This window comes from Malania oleifera, chromosome 4 (assembly GCF_029873635.1).
Source record: "Malania oleifera isolate guangnan ecotype guangnan chromosome 4, ASM2987363v1, whole genome shotgun sequence".
In the NCBI taxonomy this organism is placed as follows: Eukaryota; Viridiplantae; Streptophyta; class Magnoliopsida; order Santalales; family Ximeniaceae; genus Malania; species Malania oleifera.
This window is the reverse complement of record NC_080420.1, coordinates 90,315,220-90,324,573: the sequence shown is the minus strand read 5'-3', so window position 1 is coordinate 90,324,573 and position 9,354 is coordinate 90,315,220. Positions and strand designations below refer to the sequence as shown.

Sequence of the window (9,354 nt, the reverse complement as noted above, 5' to 3'; positions counted from 1 at the left end):
ACATATACCACAGAAAATGAAAGAGTGGGTAGCACCTGCATCAAATAAAACAATAGCCATAAATGAGAAAGTAGTAAGGGTACCTGTAACTACGTCTCCTGTTGCATCGGCGTCACCCGGTGTTAATGTGTACACTCTCGCCAGTGCCGTGTTTCTCTGTTGTCCTTCATGGGGCACCTGATAACCACCCCAGTATGGTCTGGGAGCTAGTGCCTGAGCTTTCAATCCCTGACACAACCAAGATCTGTGCCTGGGTCTCCCACACCGATAGTAGAAGTCATCACCCATCCTGCAATCACCTGGATGTCTGCAACCACATCTAGGACAAACAGGAGCAACTCATTCACCATGAAAACCACCACGACCCGTCATCTATCTCCGACCACCTCCATAGCAATCTCCTCTCCATGGCCCTCGGCTAAAGCTCTCCTGTAAATCCTGAGGCACAGATCTCTTCCTCTGACCTTGAGCTACAATGCTCCTCTATATACCACTCTTAATAACAGCAGCTCTATCCACCACCTCTGCAAATGTATGAGCTTGAAAGCTGATAACTTGCTCAAATAAACTCTGCTTCAATCCCTCTTCAAACTTCCTGGCATTATTCTCTTTGTTTGGTGCTAAATATGGGGCGAAACAGTATAATTCAAGAAATCGTGCAGCATACTGTGTCACCGTCATCAACCTCTTAGACAAATGTAGGAACTCCATTGCCTTTGCGCTCTGAATGGCAGCTGGGAAATATCACTCGAAGAACAATTCCTTGAACTGACTCCATGACACTGGCACTGGATCCGACCTCTACTCCTCAATCATACGCACTGATCACCACCAGCGTTTTACCTCTCCTGTCAACTTAAACATCGCAAACCCCACTTTCTACTCGTCTGTACATGCCAGTACTGCTAAAATGTCCTTGACATCCTGAACCCAATTCTCAACCACAATCGGGTCAGGTCCTTTAGTAAAAAAAGGATGCCTCATCCGCGTAAATTGCTTAATTGTGCAGCTATGCTCTCCTCCACTCCTAGCCATCTCAGTCATCATCTACTGAGTGACGCTGCGTAGTAAGGCATCTGTATCTCCCCCTCCCACACTAGAGGGTCCTGGTCTATCACCTCTAGCATCTGTACTACTACTACCCAGATCCATCCTGAAAATACACAAAACACTATTTCAAAATCCTATACAAATCTACTTTACTTCATCCAATTGAAATCTCAAATTCACTATCAACTATTTCCCTTGTTCCTACCCCAAAATCCAATCCTGCGATCCAAACACACGAATCGTTGATAGTTTACTATGGATTTCTTAAAATCGTCACCCTGGGAAAAACACAGAAACCACCACGATAGTCCTGTATTCAGACTATAGAACAAATCCTCAAAATCTTTTCCTTTATTCTGGTATTGTATGCGCTGCATTCTAGAGTCTACAGAACCTAGCAACCTAGGCTCTGATACCAAACTGTAAAAACCTGCTATTTATTCAATATTTGTTTTAATATAATAGGTGTTATTTGTCTGAACACTGATAATAACATCTTAGGCCCGAAGAGAACTGAGGAAACTCTATCTGTCATACATAACTAAGCAGTGGTACACAAAATTGGGAACTGCTCTATACAAAATAATACCTGAAAACTATAGAGCTCTGTAATGTATTTACAATACAAAATACCCAGCAACATCACTATAATCTAAAAAGTATCCCAAAACATTGTTATCTCAAAAATACCTATCCTTCCCACAAGGTCATCTTAAGTCAACCTCTACCCGCGAGCCTGATCTGCTTGCCTAGCTGGATCTCTTGAAAAATGATAAGTCACTGGGATGAGACAACGCTCAGTAAGTGAAAATATACTATTACTAGTGTGTGGCGGCTGAGTTAAATATTTAACATACTAAAATAATACATTAATCTGAGAAAACTGATAAACTATACCGAATATATATATCTATCATGTAATCTTTAAAATATAACTATGAATTTGAGTTTGCTATCAGAAGGTACTGCTAATATAATAGTATAAACAGCTACTGTGTGATATATCTGTACACAAGAGCTTTTGCTATATCTTGGGATCTGTATATCATGATATATCCCCTTATGATAGGGTTGTGCGTCTCGTAGGCTGGACTTACTCTTGTTGGCCGTCCAGGTAAGTCAATATCTATCCTCCGCTAATCTGTAATGATCTATGTAGATCCTGGCCCACTGCGATCACTCTAGGCAATCTCAAACCTCTGTCATTGTCTAACCGGCTACCTTAACGCAGCATACTAGGGAGAATGCAAATCTCTCCTAGCACGATTAGACGGAATCCACATGCTATCTGAGTCATGTGGTTGCACGTGTCTAAAACTAGCAACGACACCATGCTCTGCTGTAAATATATCTATCTGTAATTTCCACTGGGATTTGATATCGTGTAATACTGTATACATATATAAATATATAATCATCTTGCTGCTTTTAACATGATTTCAAAAACAACCATAACACTGTAATTCTGAGCTGTATTTGACCGGTGCAAATTGCAAGTGTACAGTATCGTAGTTTTATAATATAATGATGTGTAGAATATCGTCCTCAGGGATTGATGTCTTAATTTTACCAAGTACTGAAATTTTATTAACCTTGATTTTATTTAGAAAAATTAATAATTTTAGACTGCAAAATTTAAACAAAGCTACTTTAAATAAACTATTCAGGAGAATTTAAAACTGGATACCGCGTGTCAAATTGATGATGGTGAAAACTTCTAGGAAACCGATTTCACCTAGTTTCTCACTATGCTTTACTCATTTAGATAATTTAACTTTGTTTTCTCTGTTTGTTAGCAAGTCACCAATTTTTTCAAAAACCTCTTTCGATAGTCAATCAGAACATATTCTTGTTTATTATTTAACATAAGAGTATGCAAATTAATAACGCAAGAACGCAGTAAGACCCTCGATTTTTAATGCTACGTAGGTTCATACAAGTCTTTCAATCTCTATATTTACCTACGTTGAATTATCCAAGATCTATCCTATAATCCCCCCTTTCGGTAGCAAATCACAAGACTAAAATCATTTAATTAATGACCAGTTAATTAAAAGCATTAGGCATAGAATAACTCAAACAAACATTAATGAAAACTACTTTAGATTAATATCAAAGAGCAAGCATAGTTCGAAACTGGTTACATCGTTTTCCTAGAATTCAAAAATTTAGTTCATTCCAAAAATTAAATTCAACATAACAGATTTCACAATATTTTCTTTAATTTGGAGCGTACGAAAAAGATCAACACTCGCCGCACCGCCGTCGCGCGTCACAAACACCCCGAACACCACCGTTGTTCGCCTCCTTCCAATTCTGAAAAGATATTATTTTTACGTGCTTCCAACTCTCCTTTGCTGGCTTTGTGTGTATCTTCGCAGCACCCCCAAAAGAAAACCACAAGAAAGCTCCCAAAAAATAATTTTTCCAAGAAACTCTCTATGTTTTGGCCTCCCTTGTGTGTCTCACCAAGAAAAATCTTGTTTTTTTCTCCTATGGTGCCACCTCTCTCTCCAGCCCAGCGCACACTGCCCCCACCCCCTTTCTCTTCTTGCACACTTCTCTCTCCCAAGGAAACCCCCTTCTTTTACTTTTTCATTCCTTCCTTTCATTTTGACTTTTCTTTCTTTGCTTTTCTTTCCTTTCTTTTGTCTTTCCATTCCTTTGTCTTTCCTTTCTTTGTACCTAGCGCCTCACCCATATGAGATGACCCAGCTGCATGGCCAGGTCACATCTCATTTTTTTATTTTTTTATTTTCTTTTTCTCTTTTTTTTCAAAGGTACACGAACTGCCCTCCTCTTTCAAGCCCACTTTTGACCCTCTTACAGCTCGTAACTCTCAAAACTTAAAACACAAAAAATGTAGAACTCGTTTTCAGCTTTTCCCAAAATTTTGAATCAGTTCAATCATAGCTCTGATGAGAAAGTTATGCCAATATTACGAAGAATTGTCGAAATAATCCATAAAACGGCATATGCTAACTTCACGTCTAATTTCGATCTTGATGCATCCATTATTTTGCAAAATGCAAAATATGAAAATTGTAGAACATTTTCTTATCTTTCTATGGCATCCTGAATCATCTGAATCGGAGGTTGGATGAGAGAGTTACGTAGAGATTAAAAAGTGTCATCGCTTTTTGGCTTCCGGTAGCCCTACAAGAAAAAATACCAAAATTTCATAAATTACTTAATAAAAATCAAATATTATAAATAGAATATAATGTTAAAATATTGAGAGTAATTAGGCATTTAAATACAAAATAGGATTCCCAATGCATGAATTAAAGCACCTAATTATGCAATTTAAGCGCGTAATCACACCCCCCAACTAAAGTTTTGCTAGTCCCTAGCAAATAACGTGAATGCAATTCAGGGTGGTGTCATATCAATTTCAATGAATGAATACATAGGCAACACAACCATACCCTTTCACATACAGGAATATCACCAAATTACACACAAACTCATTCATACCCAATTCACGCAACTCCGAAGTAAGTCATTCATGCAAATCTCATCATTATATAGCCATTAAGAACAGTAAACTCACGTAAAATTAACCAGCGAGCACAATTCAGAGTTAATATAGCCATATAAATTCAAGTATAAATAGGAAAAATCTTAAAGCACGTGTAATGTGTGTAACTCGTTACACCCAGGATATCCGTGGACACTTGAAGAACTGTCGCTTTGACTCGGCCTAACTGGTATACCCTCAAAAACACTCAAAAAGGATGGGTTCACTCATCGTATATGAGGAGGAGTGTCATGATCAAACATCCCATATACTGCAAGGAACAAACGCTAAATGTATGGAGTGGACTAGTTTGAAAAGGATCAAGCCTATTTAGGAGGTGTCAGGTCCTTTACCCTAGCATCTTCTCACCTACTCGCCATGTCCAACCAAGACCACCCTAGATCAACTTATTCACAAACTAGGCGTGAATACATCTGAGGCATTAGGCGGGTGAAGAGTCTTCATATGTGGATAACATGCGTCTTGTCCTTGACTTTTGTTGTAGTTGTGTGGAGCAGGTATTAATCTTTCACCTCTTCTAGGGTATTTCTGTTTCTCTTTTTCTTTCTTCTGCTCATTTTTCAATTTCTTTCTTTTCATGGTCAATTAGGACAATTATTACACTTCTTTTATTGTTTTCATACCACCCATGTGCATTAAGCTTGAACAAGAGTCCATGAAACAAGTCTATTTCTAGGGGTGGTTTGGCATTCACATCTTGAGTAGGCTACAAGACCTAAGTTTTTATCTCCCCACTAGATGTCACCTCTAGGCTAGCAATTCAAAAACCAAGACTAGTGTACAAAGAGTATATAGAAAAAATAGGAAAAGTTGAGTTTCAAGAACTCTGAGTTGACGTCAAAACTCAAAAGAGCGATAAATGGCTCAACAGTACCTCACAAGGTGTTAAAGTCTCCACGGGCGCTCTCTAAGTGTTCACAAGGAACCCTAAGTGCTACAAGTCACGTGAACATGTATTTTTTTTAGCCTCAAGAGATATCGTGTAGATACAAGAGTTTATATAGCCAGATTAACACAATTGCACTACCAATCAACTTTCAATGAGTTACGATTCCTAATTTAGCCATATAAATAGAAACTACACATAAATGACCTAATGTGTACTCTTAGGTTATATGCAGGTATATGAAGGGCATAAGTAGCGTCACGCATGGCCTAATCATCCACATTCACACATTTTTTTTTCAATGTTATTCAAAAATGAGAAAGATTGAAGAAAAGAAAGAAACTTCCCTAACTTATTGGTGAATCTGTAGAGGAATTAAGTTTTCAGCTCTGTATTCGTGCCAAATAAACCTGCATCAAAAATCTAATTTATTCAAAAGTACATAGATAAATTAATAAAGTAGTAAAGATAAAAGAAATAAACAAAGGAAAAACTCCTTGGGTTGCCTCCCATAAGTGCTTGTTTTAACGTCTCCAGCCAGACGTTTTAGCCTTCATCAATGAGGATCTCCAAGAGGAATAAATGCACAGTTCCTCTTCATTTGTTCTCCATAATAGTGCTTCAATCTCTAACCATTCACTCTGAATATGTTCCCTATCTTGTCATTCAAGTCTATTGCTCCAAAAGGGAAAACTTTGTCAATTGTATAAGGACCTGTCCATCTTGACCTTAACTTACCTAGGAAGAGTTTTAATCATGAGTTGAAGAGTAGAACCTGTTGTCCTGGAGCAAACTCACACCTAAGAATCTGTTTTTCATGCCACTTCTTCGTCTGCTCTTTGTAGATTTTTGCATTTTCATACGCATCACCCAAGAATGCATAGCGAAGATGCTCAGGGAATTGTTTCAACTTTAGAGATATAGGTTGTTGCATCTTTCCTTTAGAGATTACAAAATCCGTCCTTGTTACCATAGGTTCTAGCCTCCCCACACGCTGTTGTGTTGTAATTTGCTACAAGGATCGTTCTAGGTGATCAGCTTGTACATCTTTTTGAAAGACTTTTTCTACACCTTGCTAAATGACATCTACCCAAAAGCAAGTGCTTGGATCTTCTGGAAATCTCATGTCTTGGTAGATGTTGAACATAACCTCTTCCTTATCCACTCTCAATGTTAATTCACCCTTTTGAACATCAATTAAAGCCCTTCTAGTGGCCAAGAATGGTCGGCCAAGAATTAGAAGGACTTCTTGGTCTTCCTCCATATCTAACACCACAAAATCAGCAGGAAAAATAAATTTATCCACTTTTACCAATACATCTTCTATGATTCCACGTGGATACTTGATGGATCGGTCTCCTAGTTGCAACGAAATGGTTGTTTGTTTCATCTCTCCAAGTCCCAATTTCTTGCAAACAGAAAGTGGCATAAGATTAATACTAGCACCAAGATCACATAAAACTTTATCAAAAAATAAATTTCCAATAGTGCAAGGCAAAGTAAAATTCCCTGGATCTTTTAATTTTTGAGGCAATTTCTTTTGAAGAATAGCACTACACTCCTCGGTAAGCTTCACTGTTTCGAACTCCTCTAACCTTCTTTTCTTTGAAATGATCTCCTTTAGGAATTTGACATAGTTTGGCATTTGTTCCAAGGCATCTGCAAAAGGAATATTTATGTGAATTTTCTTAAAAATATCCAAAAATTTAGAAAATTGTTTATCTAATTTTTGCTTTTGAAAGCATTGAGGATAAGGAAGTGGAGTAGAGAGAATAGGAGGATTGTCAGGAAATGAAATTGCTGGAAGCATGTCAGTCTCTCTTGGTGTGTCATCCGCCATCTCGTCTTCTTCCACTTTATTCTTGCCTTGGCCATTATTTTTAGCTATAGGTGTGGACATGGTTTCCTTTGCTGGTGACTTCTCAATTTCTCTTCCACTCCTAAGTGTGATGGCTTTGCATTGTTCCTTTGGATTCACTTCGGTGTTGCTAGGAAAATTTCCTCTCTGTTGGGAATTTATAGTCGTGGCCAGTTGCCCAATTTGCATTTCAAGGTTCTTCATAGTGGCTCCCATATTGTTGTAATGAGTCTCAATGTTGTCTAGCCATGCATCTGTCTTTTTAAACCTTGCTTTTGTCTCCTCAACAAAAGATATCATGGCATCCTCAAGTGACATCTTCTTCTCACCTTGATGACTCTTAAATCCTGCAGGAGGTTGCAACACATTCCTTGTATTTCCATAAGACAAATTCTTATGATTTCAAAGCCCTGAATGGTAATATTGTGGCAAAGGATCAACACGATAATTGTAGTTCCGATTATTGATGTATTGAACCTGTTCTTGACTTGCTCCAATACTCGAATCTGTCCTATTTGTAGCTGCCACATATTTTGCACCTTGTGGTATCCTCTGGGTTGTCAAAGTTGAAATCTAATGGGATAGAGAAGCGACTTGAGCTGAAAGTGCAGCAAACGGCTCCAATTCATGAATTCCAGCAACTTTCTTAGCCATAGTTCTTTCAATTGGCCATTGATAGTTATTTGAGGCCATTTCTTCCAAAAGAGCAGTAGCACCCTCAGGTGTCTTTGACATCAAAGTTCCCCCAGATGCAGCATCAACTAAAGTCCGCGTTTGCCCATTTAACCCATTATAGAACATTTGAATTTGCAACCAAACTGGCAATCCATGTTGTAGGGTGGGCAGCGTCGAATCAAATCTTTACACCTTTCCCATGCTTCATAGAGTGATTCAAAATCATGCTGCTTAAATTGACCAATCTCACTCCTGAGTTGAGCTGTTTTTGCAGGTGGAAAGAATTTAGTTAGAAAATTTTCTGCCATGTCCTGCCAACTAGTAATACTCCTAGGTTGTAGCGACTGTAGCCAACCTCTTGCTTTGTCCCTCATATAGAAAGGGAATAATCTCAGTCTAATGGTGTTTTTAGTAACACCATTGATCTTCACAGTATCACAAATCTCCAAAAATATCGTCAGATGGATATTGGGATCATCAAGTGGTGATCCACTGAATTGGGCCTGCTACACCGTGCTGATTAATGCGGGTTTGAGCTCAAAATTGTTGGCATTAATGGGCTGGTGTCTGATACCCAAATAATTGTCATTCACAACTGGTTGCACATAATCCTTCAAGGCGCGTGGTTGCTCATTATCTTGTCCGTTCTCCATGGCTAATACCCTCTTTTTCCTTAGTGCTATGAGCGTTCTTTCAATCTCCGGATCAAAGGAATAATGTCACATGTTCTAGCCCTGTGCCTCCAACATAAGAAAAAACACACCAGAAATACAAAAAAATAATAATAAAATAAAATAAAAAAAATAAATAAATAAAAATATAAAAAGAGAATTCTAAATTAAAACCAAGATTACTTTGTATCGATATTGGCAAAAATAAGATAAACTCAATCCCTGACAACGGCGCCAAAAACTTGACCGGTGCAAAATGCAAGTGCACAGTATCATAGTTTTATAATATAATGATGTATAGAGTATTGTCCTCAGGGATTGATGTCTTAATTTTACCAAGTATCAAAATTTTACTAACCTTGATTTTATTTAGAAAAATTAATAATTTTAGACTGAATGCAAAATTTAAACAAAGCTACTTTAAATAAACTATTCAGGAGAATTTAAAACTGGATACCGCGTGTCAAATTGATGATGGTGAAAACTTCTAGGAAACCGATTTCACCTAGTTTCTCACTATGCTTTACTCATTTAGCTAATTCAACTTCGTTTTCTCTGTTTGTTAGCAAATCACCAATTTTTCCAAAAACCTCTTTCGATAGTCAATCAGAACCTGTTCTTGTTTATTATTTAACATAAGAGTATGCAAATTAATAACGCAAGAACGCAGTAA

General features: G+C 37.8%; 1 non-coding gene across 1 annotated transcript; it reads left to right on the top strand.

Annotated features, from left to right (window-relative positions):
* The first annotated feature begins 8,158 nt into the window (after positions 1–8,158).
* LOC131154663 (small nucleolar RNA R71) lies at positions 8,159–8,270 on the top strand. The gene has a single exon (XR_009136579.1). It is a non-coding gene; the product is annotated as a small nucleolar RNA R71 (small nucleolar RNA).
* The last annotated feature ends 1,084 nt before the right edge of the window (positions 8,271–9,354 follow it).